The 24,505-nt window shown below is 53.4% G+C and overlaps 1 long non-coding RNA gene across 1 annotated transcript; it reads right to left on the minus strand.

Moving 5' to 3' along the window:
- Window positions 1–843: 843 nt before the first annotated feature.
- On the minus strand, window positions 844–23,642 carry LOC115894275. Its single transcript, XR_004054359.1, has 3 exons — window positions 23,611–23,642; window positions 23,047–23,196; window positions 844–1,286 (listed from the first exon to the last, which is right to left on the minus strand). It is a non-coding gene; the product is annotated as an uncharacterized LOC115894275 (long non-coding RNA).
- Window positions 23,643–24,505: the final 863 nt, after the last annotated feature.

Raw genomic sequence — 24,505 nt, forward strand, 5'->3', positions numbered from 1 at the left:
CAACAAATACTTGAAGGGGTGACTGCATGATCTCCAGCCTCCTGCCATCGCACACTCATGCCAGGCACCTTTACCCTGACGCTGTTATGCCCTTGCCCCAGTGTCCTCCCGATGCCTTTGGCTGAATCATGCTACCTCTTGCAGAAAGGTTTCCGGGATTATACCTGCCCACAGCCCAGCCTCCCCTCTCTGACCTCATTACAGTGCAGAGGGTTGTTCTCTCCTTCCCCAAGCTCAGGTGGATTTCAGAGGAAGAAGATGGACAGGGCAGGTCAGCTGCCTGGGACAGTGCAGGGGCCAGGTGTGCATAGTCCCAGGCTTGGGAGGCCAGGGCTCCTGTAACCCACCAACTTTGTCCAAGGGTGGGAGATGAGTCCTATACTTTCTCCTGTTTTGACCCTAAGAGCCTTTCGCTCCAAGTTCAACTTCAGCTAAACCTGTGGCAGGGGAGCCCACAATTGAAGTAGGAGGTGTCTTGTAACCCAGGTGGGCTGCTCAGCTCTAGGAAGGCCAGGCTCTGACCCAGAGACCCTGCAGCCAAGGCTCTGCCTTGGTGGCTTCTCATGAGCTGGAGTTTCAGGACCCCCTTGACCTTGGCATCCTTCCCTGAGCACACACAAAACAGTCTTGCTCTCTTGTCCAGGCTGGTGTGCACTGGCACCATCTTGGCTCACTGCAACCTCCGCCTCCCGGGCTCGAGCCGTCCTCCTGCCTCGGCCTCCTGAGTAGCTGGGATTACAGGCACACACCACTATGCCCAGCTAATTTTTTGTGTGTTTTTAGTAGAGACGGGGTTTCACCATGTTGGCCAGGCTGGTCTCGAACTCCTGGCCTCAAGTGATCCTTCCGCCTCGGTCTCCCAAAGTGTTGGAATTACAGGCGTGAGCCACCACGCCTGGCCATCCCTGAGCATTCTTGAGAGAAGCTGTCACCAGGCAGGCTGTGCTTCCCTGGGAGCGCACAGATGGGAGGGAGATAGAAAATTTTCTTCTCAAAGAAACCCAAGCCAGGGAGGCAGGTGAGCGAAAACCAGAGAGATAGAAGGTGAGATGACTCAGGAGTTACTGTGGTCCTGGCCCAAGCACAGGGCAGCAGGGGAGCTGGGAGTCCAGGGGAGAGGTGGCCTGAGGCTGGATCTGGGGCCATGGGCCCTTGGGTGGCGAACGTCCTCCTCAGAGCAAGCCGGGGCCACTGGCCTCAGAGGTCTTTCAGGGCCTAGGATGGTGGCGTCTTCTTCCCTCTGGCTCCCCTTCACTGGGCCCATGCAGTCCCCACCTTCATGCATCCTGGGGAATGGGAACTGGAATGAGTCCCATTAACTGGAATGGCCAGCCTCCCTCAGCAGTAAAATAGTCTCTTGTGCAAGGATTAAATGGCATACAATACATAAAATACACCTTGCCTGGCACACAGTGGCACTAAGTCATGTCAGGGCCTTGCCCCACACCCCTGGTGGGCACCATCCCTGGAGATTTTCCCATGGTCACTTCTTCTAGTGAAGTTGGAGTCCACAGAGAGCCTCTCTGCATAGGGCTGCATGGAGGAAGAGGGATGCAGAGGACTTGAGGCCCCTTGCGCCGCCCAGGATGGGTGGGTGAGCTCTTGCACCTGTACCTTACCCAGTTTGGGAGGTCCCTTCACTTCCCTTGGCCCCTATTCACCCCGAGCTCCTTCTCAGCCAGCCTCCTCCAGCCCAACCCTCCTGTCCCTGGAAACTCCTTCAGGCTCCTGCCCTCCCACAGCAATCGCGCCGCCCACCATGTCCCAGAGCACGGTCTCTGGGCCGCTCCCTTCCATCCTGGAGGTCCTGCATGGTGTGTTCTTGGGCCAGGTCCTCAATCACTACGCCTTGTTTCCTCATCTCTTATTCCCTTACCTTTACTCTTCCCTGGAGATACAGGAGGGGAAATGTTGTGCTCATCAAATAGTCACCGAGTTCCAGAGGGGTATAGGAAGCCCTGTATTAGGCCACACTGTCTTTTTAAAATTTCTACCTCCAGCCGGGTACAGTGGCTCACACCTATAATCCCAGCACTTTCGGAGTCTGAGGTGGGAAAATCGCTTGAGCCCAGGAGTTTGAGACCAGCCTGGGCAACAGGGAGAAACCCCATCTCTACAAAAAATAGGAAAATTAGCTGGGCATGGTGGTGTGTGCCTATATCCCAGCTACTTGGGAGGCTGAGATGGGAGGATCACCTGAGTCGGGATGTGGAGGTTGCAGTGAGCTGAGACTGCACCACACCACTTCAATCCAGCCTGAGCCACACAGTGAAACTCTGTCTAAAATAAAATAAAATAAAATAAAATAAATAAAATAAAATTCCCTAACAAGAGCCTGATCACAGGTGGCCTGTTTGCAGAAGACCAGCCCCATGACAGCATGTCTGTGAAATGGTAGATTCTGTGTGGTCAGAAGGATGTTTAAGCTGTCAGGTAAAGTTTTTTTTTTTGTTTTTTTTTTTTTTTTTTTTTTTTTTTTGAGACGGAGTCTCGCTCTGTCGCCCGGGTTGGAGTGCAGTGGCTGGATCTCAGCTCACTGCAAGCTCCGCGTCCCAGGTTCATGCCATTCTCCTGTCTCAGCCTCCCGAGTAGCTGGGACTACAGGCGCCCGCCACCTCACCCGGCTAGTTTTTTGTTTTTTTTAGTAGAGACGGGGTTTCACCATGTTAGCCAGGATAGTCTCAATCTCCTGACCTCGCGATCCGCCTGTCTCGGCCTCCCAAAGTGCTGGGATTACAGGCTTGAGCCACCGCGCCCGGCGCTGTCAGGTAAAGTTAAAAGAGCTTGAAAGACTGAGCGAGGTAGCTCATGCCTGTAAACCCAGCATTTTGGGAGGCTGAGGCAGGAGGATTATTGAGGCCAGGAGTTCGAGACCAGCCTGAGAAACATAGGCAAGACCCAGTCTCAAAAAAAAAACCAAAAGGCCAGGCGTGGTGGCTTACACCTGTAATCCCAGCACTATGGGAGGCTGAGTCGGGTGGGTCACTTGAGGCCAAGAGTTCAAGACCAGTCTGGCCAAAGAACTTTGGCAGAGATGGGGTTCTGTAGAGATGGAAATCCATCTCTACCAAAAGTACAAAAAGTAGGGATTGCATTGGGGAGTTATACAGATATAAATGATGAATTGATGGGTGCTGACGAGTTGATGGGTGCAGCACACCAACATGGCACAAGTATACATATGTAACAAACCTGCACATTATGCACATGTACCCTAGAACTTGAAGTATAATAAAAATAAATAAATAAATAAATAAAAAGGAAAAAAATGCAAAAAGTAGCCAAGCATGGTGGCACACACCGGTAGTCCCAGCTACTTGGGAGGTTGAAGTGGGCGAATTGCTTGAACCCAGGAGGCGGAGGTTGCAGTGAGCAGAGATTGTACCACTGCACTCCAGCCTGGGGGACAGAACGAGACCCTGTCCAAAAAAAAAAAAAGGCCAGGTGCAGTGGCTCACGCCTGTAATCCTAGCACTTTGGGAGGCCAAGGCAGCAGGATCACTTGAGCCCAGGAGTTCAGCCTGGGCAGCATGGTGGGACCCCATCTCCATGCCTGTAGTCCCAGCTACTCAGGAGGCTAAGGTGGGAGGATCACTTGTGCCTGGGAGGTGGAAGCTACAGTAAACCTTGATCACACCACTGCACTCTAGCCTGGATGACAGAACAAGACCCTGTCTCAAAAAAAAAAAAAAAAAGAGCAAGGAAAGAACCATGTGTTACAGCACCTCCTCTTTGGCTGAACATTCTCTTTAACAGACACACATGGATACACATACACTAGTGTGGGCATGACATTTTTTTCTGGCAGGCTACATGAGAAACTATTAAGCAGGCACCTTCAATGAAAGGCTGGGAAAAGAGGGGAGAGTTTTATCTTCATTTTATACTTTTTGTTTGACTTTCCTACCATGTGCATATATTATTACTATTTTTTATTAGATTTTATTTTGGGGACAGAGTCTCGCTCTGTCACCCAGGCTAGAGTGCAGTGGCGCAATCTCGGCTCACTGCAACCTCTGCCTCCCGGATTCAGGCAATTCTCGTGCCTCTGGGTAGCTGGGATTATAGGCACGCGCCACTACGCCCGGCTAATTTTTTGTATTTTTGTAGAGACAGGCTTTTGTCATGTTGGTCAGGCTGGTCTCAAACTCCTGACCTCGTGATCCACCCACCTCGGCCTCCCAAAGTGCTGGGATTACAGGCGTGAGCCACTGCACCCAGCCTTTTATTATTTTTTTAAATGTCCAACAGATGTTATCTGAGTACTTGGGATGAGGGGCCTTTCTGTTCTTTTTCTGTGGTGTCAGAGAAGAAAACGGTAATGGAAGTTGGCATGAAACAGCTGTGGGTTTGTTGGGTCTTGCTGTAGGGGGCAGAGCCGGCTGGGGACAAGAGGCTGAAAGGCCCAAGGACCCCGGAAGGGGATGGAGGAGTCACTGCATGGGGGTCCTGGCCATCCGCCTCCTGGCTGGGCGGCCTCTAAGGGGCCTGGGTAGGGCCTCAGGCTTTGGAGCGCTCTCTCCCTGTTGAGCTAAGCCTCCCAAAGCACCACCTCCTTTACTCAGGGGGCACAAAGCAAGACCTCTGTCTGTGTGCCTGAAGTTTGCCCCCAGTTTGCATGTCCCCTCACTGCCTGTCCTCTTCCTGAGCCTCTGGCCATGGCCTGTGGCAGATGGAAGGCAGAGGTGAAGGAGATCTTGGGCCAGGAGCTCTCTGATGAGTCCTGCCGTGTCTGCTCACAGCTGCCTCCCTCCATCCCTGTGGCAGATGACCAGGTAGGAGCCACATCTTGCTGGCTGCTCCTGGAGGGCCTGGGGATACCTGGGGCTGCAGGGGTGCAAAAATGACACCCCACTTCTCCCCGTGGTCTGGCCAGATGGGCTCCCTAGGTTGCCATCGCTGCTGGCCCAGCCCCAGATGGGGCAGGCTGTAGTTTCTGGTGTCAATCACCCCTGCACTGACTACCACGCCAAGCCATGCCCCTCATCCCTAGTGGACAGGGACCTCCCCATACATCCCTCAGGTGGAAAAAGTGCTGTGAGCTCCATTTCACAGGCTGAGAAACTGAGGGCCAGGTTGGTAAAGTGACTTGCCAAGGACATGGTGAGCTGGTGACAGCACAGAACCTGAGAGCCAGGTATCTCTTCATCCTGGTGCTCACCCCTCAAGGGCGGGCTGATAAGAAATGAAGTTAATATGGCCAGGCACGGTGGCTCAAGCCTGTAATCCCAGCACTTTGGGAGGCCGAGACGGGCGGATCACAAGGTCAGGAGATCGAGACCATCCTGGCTAACCCAGTGAAACCCCATCTCTACTAAAAAATACAAAAAAAAAAACTAGCCGGGCGAGGTGGCGGGCACCTATAGTCCCAGCTACTCGGGAGGCTGAGGCAGGAGAATGCGTGAACCGGAAAGGCGGAGCTTGCAGTGAGCTGAGATCCGGCCACTGCACTCCAGTTTGGGCGACAGAGCGAGACTCCGTCTCAAAAAAAAAAAAAAAAAGAAATGAGGTTAATAGGATCTCAGGATTATGTGAGGAAAAGCCTGCCCTAAAAGTGACCCACAGCCAGGAGCAGTGGCTCACGCCTGTAATCCCAGCACTTGGGGAGGCCGAGGTGGGCAGATTGCTTGAGCTCAGGAGTTTGAAACTAACCTGAATAGCATGGTGAAGCCCTGTCTCCACAAAAAAATATACAAAAATTATCCAGGTGTGGTGGCACGCGCCTGCAGTCCCAGCTACTCAGGAGATTGAGGTGGGAGGATCACTGGAGCCCAGGAGGTAGAAGCTGCAGTGAGCCAAGATTGTGCCAGTGCACTCCAGCTGGGGAAGACAGAGTGAAACCCTGTCTCAAAAAAAAAAGAAAGAAGGAAGGAAGGAAAAGAAGAAAGAAAGGAAGGAAAGAAAGGAAAGGAAAGGAAAGGAAAGGAAAGGAAAGGAAAGGAAAGGAAAGGAAAGGAAAGGAAAGGAAAGGAAAGGAAAGGAAAGGAAAGGAAAGGGAAAGGAAAGGGAGAAAGAAAGAGAGAGGGAGGGAGGGAGGAAGGGAGAGAAAGGAGGGAGGGAGGGAAGGAAGGAAGGATGGAGAAAGAGAGAAAGAAAGGGAAAGAAAACTTATGTCTGCTGCACAAAAAACTGCAGACAGATACTTACAGTAGCTTTATTCATAATTGCCAAAACATGAGCACAATCAAGATGTCCTTCAGTAGGTAATGGAGAAATTAATTGTAGGACATCTGGACAATGAAATATTATTAAGTGCTAAAAAATATTATTAAGAGCTATTGACCGGACGTGGTGGCTCACGCCTGTAATCCCAGCACTTTGGGAGGCCAAAGCAGGAGGATCACCTGAGGTCAGGAGTTCGTGACCAGCCTGGCCAACATGGCAAAACCCCATCTCTAATAAAAATACAAAAATTAGCCAGGTGTAGTGGTAGGCGCCTGTAATTCCAGCTACTCGGGAGGCTGAGGCAGGAGAATCATTTGAACCCAGGAGGCAGAGGTTGCAGTGAGCTGAGATCACGCCACTGCACTCCAGCCTGGGCAACAGAGCGAGACTCCCATCTCAAAAAAAAAAAAAAAAAAAGAAATGAGCTATCAAGTCATGAAAAGACATGGAGGAAAAACTTCAGTGCATATCACAAAGTGAAAAAAGGCAATCTGAAAAGGGCAATCTGAAAAGTTATGCATGCTGTATGATTTCAACTATATGACATTTGGGAAAATGCAAAACTATGGAGACAGTAAACAGATGATCAGTAAGAAGGTGGTCATCTGGGGTTGAGAAGAGGGAGCAATGGGTCGATGGAGCACAGAGGATTTTAGAGCAGTGAAACAACAGTGTATGATGTCATTATACATTTGTCCAAACCCATAGAATATACAAGACCAAGAGTGAGCCTGAATGTAAACTATGGACTTTGGGTGATGCTAGGTGTAAATGTAAGTTCGTTGATTACAGCAAATGAACCACTCTGGTGGGAGATATGGATAATGGGGGAGGAAGGAGGTATATGAGCATTCTATAGTTTCTGCACAATTTTGCTGAGAACTCCAAACTCTAAAAAAAGAAAGCCTTTTTTTTTTTTTTTTTTTGAGATAGGGTCTTGCTCTGTCACCCAGGCTGGAGTGCAATGGCATGATCACGGCTCACTGCAGCCTCAACCTGTCAGACTCCAGTGATCCTCCCACCTCAGCCTCCCAAGTAGCTGGGACTACAAGTATGCACCACCACACTGGGCTAATTTTTGTATATTTTGTAGAGATGAGGTTTCCCAGGCTGGTCTTGAATTCCTGGGATCAAGTGATCTGTCCACCTTGGCGTCCCAAATTGCTGGGAGTACAGACATGAGCTACCACACCTGGCAGAAAGTCTATTTTTTAAAAAGTGACCCAGGAGCAAGGGTTCCAAAGAGCCCCTCTTGACACTCTCCCCAAGGCCCTTTCTGGTCCCTGCCAGTGGGGAGGTGGGTTGAGGGATATGCAGCTCCTTCCCAGCATGAGGAAGTGAGACAGGCTTTGGTGGGCTCCCACTGTTGGGGGCTGCAAGAGAGCAGGCCCATCTTCAACCCCTCTCATCTCCCCTCACACTTCCTGGAGGAGCCTCAAAGATCCTTGGCCGTTGGGTCCCTTCTCCCCGGCTTCCTGTTTGGGTTCCAGAGAGACGTTTGGCCGTTTCTGCAGCTGAACTGGGAGCCAGTTGAACTGGTGGGAGGGAGGATACTTGCTGAGGAGTGGGTTGAGGGGCTGCCAGCCCGGGGGACAGCAGCTGGGGGTCAGTTGGAGCCTCAGCTAAAGTCATTTGGAGGCTTAAATCCTCAGGCCTGGAGCCTTTGAGACCTCAGTTAGTTCAGCCCCTACCTGGATGCAGTATATATTGGGGTTGGGCTGCTGAGCCATGGACATCACCTTAGCCTGCTACAGCCGTGCAGGCACCTTCTTACTGGTGTGACTTGAGCAGGCCACTTTGTCCAGCCGAGCCCTAGGTTCACCATCCGTGAATTCCCACTCCATAGGCACACAGGCTGGTAATCAGCACTTACTCTTACGGTAGATGGAGCCCATACTTTGGACATGTCAGAAGACAGGGAAACCCAGCCTGTCCCCTACTCCTTCCTACCTGCCCCTCACCCTCTGCCCCTTGTGGCCCCTCACACTGCAAACTTGATGCTAGCTCCAGACCTGCCAGGGGTCTTGGGGAGTAGATGATAGGCCCACCCTCAGAAAACCCAGAGTGGTTTAGGCTAGAGACAGACACACTTTGCTAAGTACTCACTCAAGGTAGCAGCATGGGAAGGCTGAGTTTCAAGGAAAGATTCTTAGGGAAAGAGAGTTTCAGCCAGGCATGGTGGCTCACGCCGGTAATTCCAACACTTTGGGAGGCCAAGGTGGGAGGATCACTTGAGCCTAGGAGTTTGAGACCAGCCTGGACAACATAGTGAGGCCCTGTCTGTACAAAAATGTTTGAAAATTAGCCAGGTGATGTGCACCTGTAGTCCCAGCTGCTGGAGAAGCTGAGGTGGGAGAGGTGAGAGGATCACCTGAGCCCAACAGGAGGTTGAGGGAGCCATGATGGCACCGCTGCACTCCAGCCTGGGCAACAGAGGACAGCTTGCCTAAAAAAAAAAAGAAAAGAAAAGAAAAGAAAAAAAGGAAGAAAAGGAAGAAGAAGAGAGTCTCAAGTCAGTTGTTTCAGAGTGAGTGGAGATAGCCTGGCACAGAAAGCTGGGCAAGGGGGCCAGGCATGGTGGCTCATGCCTGTAATCCCAGCACTTTGGGAGGCCAAGGCAGGTGGATTACCTGAGGTCAGGAGTTCAAGACCAGCCTGGCCAACATGACAAAACCCTGTCTCTATTAAAACAGAAAAATTAGCTGGGCGTGCTGGCGAGCGCCTGTAATCCCAGCTACTCTGGAGGCTGAGGCAGGAGAGTCACTTGAACCCAGGAGACAGAGGTTGCAGTGAGCTGAGACTGCGCCACTGCACTCTAGCCTGGGTGACAGGGCGAGACTCCATCTCAAAATAAAGAAAAAAAGAAAGCTGGGAAAAGGGATCCCATTAGCAGATACGCAGAGGCAAGGCGGGTACCTGATGTGGACAGGCTCCCACTCATCCTGCCACCTCTACTCTACTCCCTGGGGTCCAAGACTGACCAAAGGCCTCAGGTACCCTGAGGTGTCAACAGGATCACAGTCCCTGCAGGTCTGGCTCTGTCTGCCCCCACAGAGAAGCAGGCTCACCAGGTGAGCAGAGGCTGAGGTCACTGTAGTGTTCCTGGCTACAGGGATGGGGTGGGGCCTGACTCACAGGGCCCACAGGACACAGCCCTCCAGCTGCGGCTGGGAAAGGACAGCCCTGCCCCTGGGGAGGCCACACCACACACCCTGGAGCCAGGGAGGGAGGACGGCACTGCAGGGGCTGCTGCCAGAGGGGCATGCCCCTGTGGGCCCCACCTCAGCGAGGCTATTTACAAACAGGAAAGGCAATGCCTTCCTTCAGTGGAGTGTGTCGCGGAGAAGCTTCTCTTTGTGGGTGCACAAAGGGATGTGTGGGAGTCAGAGCTCTGCAGGGTTGGGGTTAGGAGTAGAGGGGTACCCAGCTCCTGCTTCTCCAGCCCCAGCACAGCCACATCCTCCTGCCGCTGGTCCCAGCAAGGGTACCAGGAAAGGAGAGTGTGAGCCCAAAGTGTGAGCTGGCCCCTGGCCCCACGGTGCCCTGGCAGAGAACTGCCTCCTTCAGGAGATGAGGGCCTTCCAGGGCCAGCTGCTTGGCCTCCCCCTTTAGAATGGGGCCTCTTGGGGGTGGAAGCTGAGTCTCCTTCCAAGACAGAACCAGGGGCCCTCCTTCTTTCTGTTCTCCATGTCCCCTGGCAGTTCTGTGCCCATTTTCTCTGGTGACATATGGCCTGGGCCTGTGATGTCAAAGGGTCTCTGCTTCTTCCCCTTGGACTGTAGGGCTGGCCATCCCACGCCAGAACTTCTCCCTGGTCCATGAAGGTTTGGAGGGGAGGTAGGGCTGAGGAGGGGTTGATGGGAGGAGAAGAAGGCAGGGCTGATGCATAATTTGTGGAGCCCAGTCTAAAATGGAAAGTCAGGGCCCTGTGGTGGCTCACGCCTGTAATCCCAGCACTTTGGGAGGCCAAAGCAGGCAGATCACTTGAGGTCAGGAGTTCGAGACCAGCCTGGCCAACAGGGTGAAAACCCATCTCTACCCAAAATACAAAAATTAGCCAGGTGTGGTGGCATACACCTATAGTCTCAGCTACTTGGGAAGCTGGGGCATGAGAATTGCTTGAACCCGGGAGGCTGAGGTTGCAGTGAGCTGAGATCGCGCCACTGTACTCCAGCCTGGGCAACAGATCGAGACTCTGTCTCCAAAAAAAAAAAAAAAAAAAAAAGGCCGGGCATGGTGACTCACGCCTGTAATCCCAGCACTTTGGGAGGCCAAGGCAGGCAGATCACGAGGTCAGGAGATTGAGACCATCCTGGTTAACACGGTGAAAGCCCGTCTCTACAAATACAAAAAAAAATTTTTTTACAAATACAAAAATACAAAAAATTAGCCAGGCGTGGTAGCAGGTGACAGAGCGAGACTCCATCTCAAAAAAATAAATAAATAAATAAATAAATAAAAATAAAAAACAAAAAAAGAAAAAAAGGAAGTCCGGGCCCCTTGTTCAAAATTTTACATTCCAGGATGACATTAACAGAGCGTTAAACCAACCATGGGGCTGCATAGGTCACTGTTCATGAAACCAGCCCTGCAGGAGGGGTTAGGTGTTCTAGAAGCAGGACCCTTGGTGGGGAAACGAAAGGAGGCTGGAGCAAGGACTCACGAGACAGGGAGGAACTGTCCCTGCTGGACTCCCAGAAAACAAGGGAAGTGAGGCTGATGAGGCTGGATGGCACCAGATGCAGAGGGTCCTGAACACTCAAACTTGACCCTGATCCTAGAGGTAGACACCGAAGATTCCTGAGCCACAGGGAAGTGGGCCAAGGAGGCTGGGTCAGGTCAGCAGAGACATTAGACCTGGGAGGGCCCTTGAAACTCAGCTGCTCGCCCTTTCCTGAAGAGGAGACTGAGGCCCAGAGAGGGACCAAGACCCACCCAAGGTCCCAGCAAAGGGTGCACAGCTAGGCCAGAGCCCTGGCTGCCTAGAATCTATCTCAGGTTGTGCGGCAAATTAAGTTGAGAGCCGATGTGCAGGGTAGGAGGGCAGCTGGTGCGGGCCTCTGGTGTCTGTGTTCACCTAAGGAGTAGGACCCACCCTCCCAGCACCTCTGAGCCGGGACCTTCCTCTCCTGGGTGTTCTTCTCCTCTGGCCCTGTCTCAGGGTCTCCTGTGTCCCCCTCACTTGGGATCCATCCTCTTGCTTCTCTGCTGCCTTCCGTACCTGGCCCAGGAGCGGAGCCTCACCAGGCATCTGGATTTTTGGAAAACTCCTGCCCCACCCCCTACCCCACTGCCAGCCTGGCCTTCAGGGGCACTGAGTGGGGGACCCTGTGACCATGTGACAAGAAGGCAGCCAAGGGCCGGACGTGGTGGCTCCTGCTTGTAATCCCAGCACTTTGGGAGGCTGAGGTGGGTGGATCACCTGAGGTCAGGAGTTTGAGACCAGACTGACCAGTCAAGGATGTACTGGGGGTTCAGCTCTGAGTCTGAGACAAGGGGCTGGGGCCCCAGAGGATACCTCTGAGCCCCTGAGGTAGGGGCCTGGAAGCCCCATCGGTGCCAGTCAGAGGCCATCCGCTTCTTTAGTGTTGCTACTGCCCTGAGGAACTCGTGTGGGAGCCACCGGGCCAGTGAGGCTCTTGACTTTCGGGGGCCTTGCTTTCCTCATAAGGAAACCCTGTCTCTACTAAAAATACAAAAAATTAGCTGGGCGTGGTGGCGGGCACCTGTAATCTCAGCTACTCGGGAGGCTGAAGCAGGAGAACCACTTGAACCCGGGAGGTGGAGGTTGCAGTGAGCTGAGATCATGCTATTGCACTCCAGCATGGGCAACAAGAATGAAACTCCATCTCAAAAAAAAAAAAAAAAAGAAGGCAGCCAAGGCCCAGGAGGTTCCTCCAGGCCTCAGCTCCCCTATTTCCTCTAGCCTGCCCCCACAATTTAACCAGATGTCCTGTCTCTTCTCTATTCTGCCTGCATTCCAGGGCCCACCTAACACATCTGGAGGCCTCACGGAGGCCTTGGGGCCCCCTGAGGACCACAAATCCGTTACTTCTTAGTGCCCTTTGGGACATGGAGAATGGTCCAAAACAGCCCATGCAAATACATGCAAAAGAGATGCAAATAGAAATGTGAGCATCCCCATTTAAAGCCAATCTGGGCTTTAAGTGTTGCTTCCCTCCTCTCTGCTTTGCCTGATTCATCAAGATTTGTGAGTTTGTGTGAATGAGTGAGTGTGTGTGTGAGAGAGACAGAAACACAGGGCAAAAGAGAGCGCGGCAGGCCGGGTGGGAAACCTGGCTCAAAGTGTGTGAGCTGTGCTGGGATATGGGAACACTGCTTATGGCTGAGAAGCACGTGTATGTTTCCCGAGCTCCCCAGTACACTCTGACAAACGCTGGGCTCACTGTTAAGGATGGGGGAGCTGGACTGTGGGGAGCAGTGGTCCAGGAAGGGGTGAGGCGCAAAGGGGAGCAGGTTGAGGCTGTCAAGGATGTACTGGGGGTTCAGCTCTGAGTCTGAGACAAGGGGCTGGGGCCCCAGAGGATACCTCTGAGCCCCTGAGGTATGGGCCTGGAAGCCCCATCGGTGCCAGTCAGAGGCCATCCGCTTCTTTAGTGTTGCTACTGCCCTGAGGAACTCGTGTGGGAGCCACCAGGGCCAGCGAGGCTCTTGACTTTCGGGGGCCTTGCTTTCCTCATCTGTTAACACAAGAGCTGGTGTGAGGAAACCGCAGTGCAATGCTGATTCTATGCCATCCTGCCCTGGTAAGATGATTTGTAACATGCAGGAAGAATGAAAATGGCAGGTCCTTCTAGACATCTCTGCAAAAAACTTAGTAAAACATCTTAAAGGAATGAGCCCCATTTTAGGAGGCAGAGAGAAATCCCCATCCAGAGCCAGTGGGTCTCCATATGGAGCCTCCTTGGGTCCCATCCTCAGTTCTGAGGAGATCAGGGGCACCCTTACTTGGAAGAGCTAAAGTCATCTCTCCCACATAATGGAGGCCATAAGGGCTTAAGTGTTCAGGTATCAATACAGGTGAAAGAAAGTCGAAGGGAGAAAGCGGCCAGGCGCAGTGGCACTCGCCTGTAATCCCAGCACTTTGGGAGGCTGAGGAGGGAGGATTGCTTGAGCCCAAGAGTTTGAGACCAGCCTGGTCAATATAATGAGACCCCCATCTCTACAAAAAAAATTTTTTTTTTTTGAAATGGAGTCACACTCTGTCGCCCAGGCTGGAGTGCAGTGGCGCGACCTCGGCTCACTGCAAGCTCCGCCTCCCGGATTCCCACTATTCTCCTGCCTCAGCCTCCTGAGTAGCTGGGACTACAGGCGCCCACCACCATGCCCAGCTAATTTTTTGTATTTCTAGTAGAGACGGGGTTTCACTGTGTTAGCCGGGATAGTCTCGATCTCCTGACCTCGTGATCCGCCCACGTTGGCCTCCCAAAGTGCTGGGATTAAAATTTTTTTTTTTTTAATTAGTCAGGCATGGTGGCGCACACCTGTGTTCCCAGCTATTTGGGAGACTGAGGCAGGAAGACCACTTGAGCCCAGGAGGTCAAGGCCACAGTGAGCTATGATCACACCACTGCACTCCAGCCTGGGTGACAGAGCAAAACCATGTCTCAAAAAACAAACAAAAAGGCTGGGTGTGGTGGCTCACACCTATAATCCGAGCACTTTGGAAGGCTGAGGAGGGTGAATCACTTGAGTGAGGTCAGGAGTTTGAGACCAGCCTAGCCAACATGGTGAAACCCCATCTCTACTAAAAATACAAAAATTAGCTGGGAGTGGTGGTGTGTGCCTGTAATCCCAGCTACACAGGAGGCTAAGGCAGGAGAATGGCTTGAACCCAGGAGGAGAATGGCTTGAACCTCAGAGGCCGAGGGTGACAGAGCGAGACTCTGTCTCAAAAAAAAAACAAAAAACAAACAAAAAAACAAAACAAAGCAAAAGAAAGAAAGAAACACAGGGTTGGGAATTGTGGCTGGAAAAAAGCTGAGCTTGGGGCCTAGACAGCTGTGGCAAGAACGGTGTTAGGTCCTTTTCAGTTTTGTGTGGCTTTTGCATCAGGCAGGCCAGCTTCTGCCACTTCCTGTCTGTTTGAGCATGGCCAAGTCCTTTAATGTCACCCAGCCTCAGTTTCCCCATCTGTAAAATGGGGATGACAATGCCTATCACTAGGCCTGCAGTGTCAATGCAGTTCACTGAGACATGCAGAGAGAGCAGTGCAGGCCCAGGCTACGGTGGGGCTTACCCACCATAGTAGCCTACCCGCACAGTCACCTGGGGCTTCCCCATGAGCAGGAATGAGGGCATATCAATCGAGGTGTTACTTGAATAAATAATTCCATTTTTCTGTATTTATAGAAAAAGACACAGGTGAACCCTGTGTCATACTGTCTGTGGTTCCTGCTGTGGGGAGGCTGACCACGGCCTTCTCACCCAGGGCCAGGCCCCAGGCTTAGGTGCGATAGAGCAGTCCCCGCCCCAGCCCTCGGAGGCTGTGCACTTAAACTTCAAAGCGCCTTCCAACAGATGCAGCTGGTTTCCTGCAGCCTCGCAGCAGCCAATGCCAGCCTGAATCACCCTGGCCTAAGGGAAGCTGGGGAGCACAGGCCCATAGAGAGCTTAGGGCAGGTTAATAATGAGAGGCTTCCTGGAGGCAGAACACACCCAGATTCTAACTGCTAGAAGGAAGAAAAGAATGGCTGTCGGGGAGTCGCTGTAGCCCAGGGTGTTGGGGCCTGGGAGGTGTAGATTCAGAGGGGTCCTTAGGAGGAACGACTTGGGAGATAAGAGCACTGATAAATGAGGTCACAGGTAGGAATGTAACCTGCGGACTCGCCAAGCCCCAGGAGCAGCTGGGTTCAGGCAGACCCTCTTCTCCAGAAAGCCCACCAGCAGTGCCTCCAGTGGTATGGCTTGCAGCTTCCAAGCTACAGGACGAGTCCTGGGGTCTGTGCTGTGGGTATGAGAGAGTGAGATGGGGTGGCCATGGGCCTGGGCCAGGGCCAGGGCCAGGGCCAGGGCAGGATGGGGGCATGGGGAAGTGGTATCTCTAAGCAAGGGGCTTAGAGGCCCTGCGTGGGACTGGCCCGTGGCAGGTGGGAGGGATTTTTAGGTAGGCTCAGGTGCAGATGGAGACATTACGCCATGGCCCGACAGGTGGTTAATATTTAATCCCCTCCTTAATCATTAACTCCCTGGCTGACTGGGGAGGAACAGGGCTGTTGTCAAATCAGTAACCACAGGCCCAAGAACAATGTCCACAGATCTCACGGCCTCTCCCATTGCTGGCTGGGTGGGGTAACCCCTGACCCTGAGGGCCCTGGTGCATCTCCCTCCCACAGTGACCTTGGGCCATGGAGAGGAGAGGGCTTGGAGAGGCCAATCCTCTCCAATCCCCTGGATCGCCCTCTACCCTCTACCCTCTATTTACTGGTGGGGAGTGGTGGGAGGTGGTGTCCAGTCAGGCGTGAGGGTTCTAGTCCCTGCCCCCTCCTTCCAGGCCGTGTGACCTTGGGCAACTCACATAGCCTCCCTGAACCTCAGTTTCCTCATCTCTGCGATGAGGCTAATTATTCGTATCTTAGAGGATTGTCATGAGATATTCAAATCTCTCATTCAAAAGAGGAGGGTATACAAGGAAGTACTTTCTAAGCGGACGATTGAGTTAGCAAACAAGTTAGAGAAAGTACAGATGGGAAGAGACAGAGAGCAAAGGGTAAAGAGGAAAGAAAACAGCTTGCGAGCTCTTGTTTCCATCCACCCAAATGCAGTTCCTTGGAGTTTAATTCATTCAACGACTGTTGATTGATAAGACTGTGTCTCCCTAAGCGGGGCTTTAGGGGTAATTTAAAAAGGAGTCAACCTCACCCTCAGGAGGCAAGGGTGACCAGGCTCCAGGGCTGAACCCGGCAGTGTCTGGGATGAAGGTCAGCAGGTCAGTGGGATGGGCTGGAGGGTCAGAGCAGGCCTTAAGGCTGAGGCAGGGTGGGGAGAGGATCCTGAGGGATGAGTAGGAGTTGAGTGTGGAGGTGTAGGGAGGACTGTGAGTGCAAGCTTGCACCCAGGGATGTTTGTGTACTGGAGTTCAAGCATATAAGCAGACTATCTGAACACAGCCTGTCACAAGGGTACACATGAATCACACACACAGAGTAGTCAGCCACCCACCCACAAACACACACAGATACACATGGTCACCCCAGGGGTGTGTGGACACACCAGCACCTTGGGATGGCATGCTCCTCCTCTTCCAGCCCCAGTCCTGAGGCCCTCTGGATAACTCAGCATGTGTGTCCCCCAGTTTGTGTGCTTTCTGGGCCTGGCTGACACCCATCACAGGACTGAACACTTCTGGAGTTCCAAAGTCTTCAGGTGCATTAAGAAGCCATGGTATCCTCTCAAAGCCACCAAGTATCCAGCTGGAACCCAGTGTGGATGTCAGGGAGCTGCAGGCAGAGGGCTTGGAGCTGGTATTGAGCCCTGGACACATCCCTGCCTGGGATAGGAGACAGGCAGGACGGGGCGGTGGGAGCAGGTGGAGGCTGGCCCGGGGGCAGCAGCTGGGGCTTCTTGGAGGAGGTAGGCATAGAGTTGGCCTTTAGAATGGAGGGATTTGAGGGGTAGAGACAGGTTGCAGGGAGCTATTGGAGCCCCCAGGAACCAAGCCCCCAGCCCTCCTCTGGGTGGTCCACTCACATCCCACACTTAGGCTGGGCCCAGGCTGCCAGAACCAAAAAGAAGCCAGGCAGTGACTTTTTTTTTTTTTTTTTTTTTTTTTTGAGACAGAGTCTCACTCTGTTGCCCAGGCTGGAGTGCAGTGGCTTGATCTCAGGTTACTGCAACCTCTGCCTCTCAGGTTCAAGCGATTCTCCGGCCTTAGCCTCCCGAGTAGGAGTGGCTGGGACTACAGGTACCTGCCACCACATCCAGCTAATTTTTGTACTTTCAGTAGAGATGGAGGTTTCACCATATTGGCCAGGCTGGTCTCGAACTTCTGACCTTATGATCCACCCGCCTCAGCCTCCAAAAGTGCTAGGATTACAGGAGTAAGTCACCTTGCTAGGCCCAGGCAGTGACTTTTGAGAAACTGGGCTGAGTGGTAATAAAAACAAAATTCTGTCCTTTCCTGTGCTGCCTCCTACAGGGGGCTCTGAGGACTGGAGGTCTCGGGGAGGGGTCCAGCTCTGAGCTCTCTAAGCAAATGCTAAGACTCCTCCTACAGGAAGCCCATCCTGACCCATGGTCCCTGCCCCAAGGAGTTGCTAGTCCAATGGATGCCATGGATCCAAACTGCCAGAACCTGAATCCTGCCTTGATCTGTGTGACCTTGGGTCTGTTACCTGACCTCTCTGTGCCTCTGTTTTTTATCTAGAACATGGAGGTGATAATAGTGGAGTGAATCTGCTGCTTGTGGTTGCTGTGAGGGTTAGATGAGACCCAGGGCTCAGCACAGTACCTGGCATATAGTAAGTGCTACAGCCATTTGAAGGAGAATGTGTTTTGACTGGCATGTTTAGGGAAGCTTCCTGGAGGAGGAGACATATAAGCAGACCCCTGAAGGACCAGCAGAGTCCTCAGAGATCCAGAGGGAGAGAAGGTACCACTTCCCTACAGAGGGGGCAGGGTGAGTGTGGGCAGGAAAGAACGTGGCATGGCTGGGGTCACCAGGAGCCTGTGAGGTCACAGTCCCTGCTTGGAGGATGAAAGTGAAGGTGAGGATTGGGGTGGGGAATGGTCAGGGAGGTTTGCAATGTCCAGCTGCCCTGGAGAGGGGAACGCTTGGAGGCTTGTGAGGGGAGCCCCAGCATTGCTCAGGCTGAGCTTGGCAGTAAAGAGCAGGCCCTCTTGGAGGGAGAATCCCAGGCAGAAGGCTGTCGGGAGACAGGAGCCCTGCAGGAGGGAGGCACGAGGGCTCTGGGCTCAGGTGGTGCTGGGAGGCCGGCCGGAGACTGTGGAAGGGGCAGTGCATAGGCCTCATCTGCAGGCTGTCCTCTCCAGCTGGACTTACTCAAAAAAACATCCTCCATGAAGCCCCATCAGAGAGCCCTGGGACATGCTGAGGCCCCATCCAGCCCCAACTTCCTATGGGCCTGGCCCGCTCACCTTGGGCAGGTCACTTCCCCAAGCCTCCATTTTTTCATCTGCCAAGTGGGCACAGGAATTCCCGCCCACCGTCCTTGCCCATGGGGTTGGAGAGGCGGTCTGATCTTGGGATGCAGAAGTCCCAAGAGGAGGCTCTGCTGCTTTCCAGCCAAGGGCCAGGCAGGGAGGTTCAGGAGGTTCAGGGCTGGGGAAGAGCCAGGCCACAGCTTTGCCTGTCTCCTCCTGGGCTGGCCCCTCAGCTTATCTGGGTCAGGGCAGAGCTGGGGTGGGCGCAAAGGAGGAGATACTCCTTTGCGGCCTGATAGTGTGAGGGGATGATAAAGGGCTCAGGCCCAGCAGCCAGCTTAGGGAGAGGTGCGACCAGTGAGGCTGGGCTAGGGGGTGGCATTGCTCCAGGCTGGCACTGCCCTGCCCCTCATCCAGCCCCACTGCATCCCTGAAGGGCAGCTGGGTACTGCCCAGCCTTATGCCACCCCATGGGCAGGAGGAGGGAGAGGCCTCTGAAGGTTGGTGGTGGCCTTTGGACACTGTTTCAGGGAACTGATGGGGGCAGAGGCCAGTCTCTGGGGTAACAGAAGGGTGACCAACTTGCCCTGGCTTTCCTGGGGCTTTCCCAGTTTCGGAGTAGAAAGCCTGTCCCGGGAAACCTCTCAGTCCTGAGCAAATCAGAATGGTTTGCTGGGGCCAGCCATTCAGTTTTTGCTTGTTTGTTTTTTGTTTTTTTCTTGAGACAGTCTTGCACCCAGGCTGGAGTGCAGTGGCACGATCTCAGCTCACTGCAACCTCCACCTCCCAGGTTCAAACGATTCTCCTGCCTCAGCCTCCCCAGTAGCTCCTATTACAGGTACCTGCCTCCAAGCCTGGCTAAGTTTTATATTTTTAGTAAAGATGGGGTTTCACTATGTTGGCCATGCTGGTCTTGAACTCCTGACCTCAAGTGATGCACCCGCCTCGGCCTCTCAAAGTGCTCCCACAGGCGTGAGTCACCGCACCTGGTTGCCTGTTTCTTAACTACAACAAGTAGGTGATAGTAAACTTGCTGCTTGTGGTTGCTGTGAGGGTTAGATGAGACCCAGGGCTCAGCACGGTGCCTAGCACATAGCAAATGCTACAGCCATTTTAAAGATAACCGTAGTTTGTTTGTTTGTTTTTAAATTTTTATTTATTTATTTATTTTGAGATGGAGTCTTGCCCTGTCACCCAGGATGGAGTGCAGTGGCGAGATCTCAGCTCACTGCAACCTCCGCCTCCTGGGTTCCAGTGATTCTCCTGCCTCAGCCTCCCAAGTAGCTAGGACTACAGGTGGGCGCCACCACATCTGCCTTTTTTTTTTTTTTTGAGATGGAGTCTCGCTCTGTCGCCCCGGCTGGAGTGCGGTGGCCGGATCTCAGCTCACTGCAAGCTCTGCCTCTCGGGTTCATGCCATTCTCCTGCCTCAGCCTCCCGAGTAGCTGGGACTACAGGCGCCCGCCACCATGCCCGGCTAATTTTTTGTATTTTTTAGTAGAGATGGGGTTTCACCGTGTTAGCCAGGATAGTCTCGATCTCCTGACCTCGTGATCCGCCCGTCTCGGCCTCCCAAAGTGCTGGGATTACAGGCTTGAGCCACTGCGCCCGGCCTCTTTTTTTTTTTTTTTTTTTTGAGATGGAGTCTCTCTCTGTCACAGGCTGGAGTGCAATGGCGAGATACCGGCTCACTGCAACCTCCGCCTCCCAGGTTCAAGCAATTCTCCTGCCTCAGCCTCCTAAGTAGCTGGAATTACACACGCCCACCACCACATCCAGCTAATTTTTGTATTTTTAGTAGAGACAGGGTTTCACCATGTTGGCCAGGCTGGTCTCAAAATCCTGACCTCAGGTGATCCACCTACATTGGCCTCCCAAAGTGTTGTGATTACAGGTGTGAGCCACCACACCCAGTGAGAATGTGTTTTGACTGGCATGTTTAGGGAAGCTTCCTGGAGGAGGAGACATATAAACAGACCCCTGAAGGACCAGCAGGGTCCTCAGAGATCCAGAGGGAGGGAAGGTACCACTTCCCTGCAGAGGGGCTGGGGCAAGTGTGGGCAGGAAGGAAAACAGCATGGCTGGGGTCACCAGGAGCCTGTGGGGCCATAGCCCCTGCTTGGAGGATGGAAGTGAGGGTGATGATTGGGATGGGAGTGGTCAGGGAGGGTTTGCAATGTTCAGCTGCTCTGGAGCGAGCGGGTAGCACTTGGAGGATCATGAGGGGAGCCCCAGCATTGCTCAGGGTGAGCTTGGCAGCAAAGAGCAGGCCCTGTTGGAGGGAGAAGCCCAAGCAGAAGGCTGTCAGGAAACAGGAGCCTTGCGTGAGGGAGTCACCAGCAGCTGGGGGCTCAGTGCTTGACGACAGGTTCAGAACAGGCTGCTGGGACTGGACAGGAAAGCTGTCAGGAGGGCAGAGGGATACCTGGGGACACCTCACCACAGGGCACTCAGAAGGGAGACTCTCTGCGGCCTATTCTTCTGGCCTAAGCCCCCCTACCCCCTGGTTTAGGCTTGCTTTCCTCCCGCACTCACCGTGTAAAAATCATGGCCTTGGCCCGGCGCAACAACTCACGCCTGTAATTGCAGAACTTTGGGAGGCCGAGGCAGGCGGTTCATAAGGTCAGGAGCTCAAGACCAGCCTGGTCAACATGGCGAAACCCTGTCTCTACTAAAAATACAAAAATTATCCCGGCATGGTGGCGCATGCCTGCAATCCCAGCTACTCGGGAGGCTGAGGCAGGAGAATTGCTTGAACCCGGGAGGCGGGAGGTTACAGTGAGCCAAGATCGTGCCATTGCACTCCAGCCTGGGCGACAAGAGCAAGACTCCATCTCAAAAACACCAAAACAAAACAAAAAAAGGGCTTTCCTTACCTTGGTGCTGACACAGGAGGTGAAAATCCCAAAGACCCTAGGCCCTGGCACCCCATCTAGGTTGGGCACGGACGAGGAGATGAGAGCAAGATTCATGCAGGGAACAGAGCACCCCAGGGGAGAAGGCTCTGAATTTTGCTTGTGTGATGGGCCTGAGGGGATGAGACAGGCAAGTTGCATCCAAAGCAGCCCCTAAGACACTTCCCTATAGGTCCAGCCAAAAGAATATATTAACATCTCAGAGACGTGGTGGGCTCTGGGGAAATGCATGAATCAGATGCTAGCTGGGTGCAGTGGCTAACACCTGCAATCCCAGTACTTTGGGTGGATCGCTTGAGCCCAGGAGTTTAAGACCAGCCTGGGCAACATGGTGAAACCCTGTCACTACACACACCCACAAAAAAACAAAAATTAGCCAGGTGTGGCACTTGCCTGTAGTCCCAGCTACTCAGGAGGCTGAGGAAGACTAATGGCTTGAGCCCAGGAAGTGGAGGCTGCGATGAGCCATGTTTGCAGCACTGCACTTCAGCCGGGGTGACACAGCAAGACCCTGCCTCAAGGAAAAAAAGAAGAATTAGATACCCCCAGAGTGGCTATTCTAGACTGGATGGGCCGTCTACCCCACCTCGCTCCCAGGAGCCTGGAGATGGTGGTGTGGACAGTCTGTTAGTAAAGCTGGATGTGGTCCTGTTGTTAACATCAGGGTTGGCAAATGGGCCTAATTAAGCTGGTAACATTCTAACTGTAGGCGCTGTTGCTTCCAGAAAGTCCTTCCTGGCCCCCTGTGACCCACCCCCACCACAGCTCCTTCCACCTCAAATCACACCCCATCGCTTTCACCTACTTACACCTCCACTATCCCTTCCTTCCTGGAGGTGTCCCTGTCTGGTCACCTCTGAATCTCCAGCACCTTCCAGGTAGTGTGCTCAGAAGATTGCACATTTCCAGGCATCTGCCACCACACACGCCTGAAGATTCATGTGTGGTGGGAGATGGGGCCCCCAGCACTGACCAAGAAGTTCCAGACAGGCGGGGGTCCTGGAGAAGGGCTGGTGACCCAGAGCTCAAGGAGGGGCCCAAAGGCCAGTCGAGGTGTCCTGTGGGGAGAGAGTGCTGCAAGGGGTCCCCAGTTTCTGAGGCTGTTTGTGTCTCTAATCCAGCCTTCCCACTCTCTTGCACCAGACTCAGCCAAGAGAACAAACTGTGTGAGCAGATGGTGCTGCCGTCCAGGCTGAGACAGAATCCCCACAGACAGGCTGGCCAAAGGGTCCAGCCCTGGACCTCCTAGGCGTGGCTGAGGCTGGGGAGGGGAGAGGCTGAGGGCTGGGCCACCACTTCGGGAGAGGCTGCGGGGAGAGGTGCTGAGGGCAGGGGAGCCAGGCCTGGCTGGCCTTTGAAGGGCAGGCCTTCCTGGGGAGGACACTTTAATCGCCCCCAATTAAACCATCGCCGGAAGCTTTTAACAGCCCCATAAGGCCTTTTAAGGACCGCCCTTTTGTTAGGCAGCCAAGCTGTTATGCAAAAAGAGAGCGGGCCAGGGCCTCTTACCACTTTCCCCAGGCCCTAAGACCAGCGGGCCCCAAACTCCAGTCTGAGTCCAAGGAGGCTGCTTGTTGGGGAATCAAAGGCTGGGGAAGCTGCTTTGATCTGGGGAAACCCAGCCCTTCCCAGCCTCCCCAGCTCGAGACCTCCTCCCACCCCCGCCCAAGGGCTTGAGCCCTTGAGGTCTTCACTCCCAGAGTTTCCAGTGTGGAGCCTGTCGGCAGATCCCTGGGGTCCTGGGAGGCTGCCCCTGCGCCTTACTTCAAGAGGCAGGCCTGCTAGAGGGTAGGAGCTTCTAGGGCTCCCACTGCCCCTCAGGGCAAGGACACCCTGGCCTCACCTCTTAAGCCTGCGCTGAGGTCTTCTCGCTCCCATGAGACTCCAGTGTCAGATGGGCATCACCTGGGACTCTGTTAGAAGCGAGGACTCTCAGGCCCCACTCCAGACCTTCTGAACCAGAACCTGCTTTTTAACAATTTCCTCGGGGAACCTGAAACATTTGAGAAGGAATGCTCAAGTGTCTTCCCTCCCTGGTCCCCAAAGCAAGATAGAGTGTAGGAATGATGGTAGCCGTGGTAGATTGTGAGCAACATACCCCTCTGTTTTCCACATTTTCTTCCCCATATCTCTTTTTAAAAATGACAACAAGCCCTTTCTGTAAATAGCAGCTTCTGGAGGACCCCACATGGAAGGCTTCCATTTGGTCATTTGGTGGACATCAAAACCCTCCACCCTGGTGTCCACATTTGCTCCATCACTGCATACCCAGAACTGCCGGAGGGAGACAGAACAGGCCTTCCCATTATACAGAAGAAGAAACAAGCCCAGGAAGGCTGGTGGACTGGCTTGAGCGAGGAGCAGAGTTAGAGGAAACTCAGGAAACCCAACCCGGTTCAGGACCTACCTACTCTCAGATCAAGCCAGGGTGCCACAGACAGCTGTGAAGTGGGAGCGCTACACAAGGGTGTCTGGCCTCGGGGGTGGGCGCAGGGTGGGGCTGAACTACAGCTCCCTCTCCACTCACCAACGGTGTCCTTGTTGGGCAGGGCCACGTTTGCTGGAGGAAGGGGGGCCTTTTTCTTTCTTTTTTTTTTTTTTTTTTGAGATGTAGTCTCGCTCTGTCGCCCAAGCTGGAGTGCAGTGGCGTGATCTCCGCTCATTGCAACCTCCACCTCCTGGGTTCAAGCAATTCTCTGCTTCAGCCTCCTGAATAGCTGGGATTACAGGCACCCGCCACCACACCCGACTAATTTTTTTGTATTTTTAGTAGAGGCGGGGTTTCACTATCTTGGCCAGCTGGTCTTGAATTCCTGACCTCATGATCCACCCTCCTCGGCCTCCCAAAGTGCTGGGATTACAGGTGTGAGCCACCCCACTCAGCCGCCTTTTTCTTTTTTCTTTCTTTCTTTTATTTTTTTTTTTGAGATGGAGTTTTGCTCTTGTCGCCCAGGCTGGAGTGCAATGGTGCAATCTCGGCTCACTGCATCCTCTGCCTCGTGGGTTCAAGTGATTCTCCTGCCTCAGCCTCCCCAGTTACTGGAATTACAGGCGCCTGCCACCACACCTGGCTAAGTTTTTGTACCTTTAGTAGAGACGGGTTTTCGCCATGTTGGTCAGGCTGGTCTTGAACTCCTGACCTCAGGTGATCCAGCCGCCTCTGCCTCCCAAAGTATTGGAATTATAGGCATGAGCCACCACGCCTGGCCCCGGCCACCTTTTTCTAATTTACACAAAAGTCCCCACACAGGTTTCCAGAATTCCCTATTTCCCTCCTCCTCCCGCTAAGAGTTGCAGGTCAT

This window comes from Rhinopithecus roxellana, chromosome 17 (assembly GCF_007565055.1).
Source record: "Rhinopithecus roxellana isolate Shanxi Qingling chromosome 17, ASM756505v1, whole genome shotgun sequence".
Classification (NCBI taxonomy): Eukaryota; Metazoa; Chordata; class Mammalia; order Primates; family Cercopithecidae; genus Rhinopithecus; species Rhinopithecus roxellana.